Below are 495 nucleotides of genomic sequence, written 5' to 3' on the forward strand. Positions count from 1 at the left end.
TAAGATATGTTGAAGCCACAGTTCCTCAGAATGTGACTTTATTTGGAGGAAGGATTTTTCCAGAGGTAATCAGATTAAAATGAAGTCATTATGGTGGGCCCTCATCCAATAGGATTGGTGTCCTCGTAAAAAAGGGATTTGGGGACATAGAGAAAGGCACACATAGAGGGAAGACAATAAGACATAAAGAGAATGCCACCTATAGGCCAAGGAATGTCCGAGGCTCTCAGGAGCTATGATAGAGGACACAGTACTGATTCCCCATCCCAGCCCTCAGAGGGAACCAACGCTGCTCAGTTTTGGACTTCTAGACCCCAGAACTGTGGCACAATATCCTTTTTGCTGTTTAAGCCACACGGTGGGTGGTACTTTGGCGCTGCAGCCCCAGGAAACCAATATAGCTACTCTGACAGCAACTTCTCCATTCAGCTCAGATTGTCATCTTCCAGGAAGGCAGCTCAGAAGTCAGATGAAGTTGAACTTAGTTCCATCATT

This window comes from Myotis brandtii, unplaced genomic scaffold (genome assembly GCF_000412655.1).
Source record: "Myotis brandtii unplaced genomic scaffold, ASM41265v1 scaffold79, whole genome shotgun sequence".
NCBI lineage: Eukaryota > Metazoa > Chordata > Mammalia > Chiroptera > Vespertilionidae > Myotis > Myotis brandtii.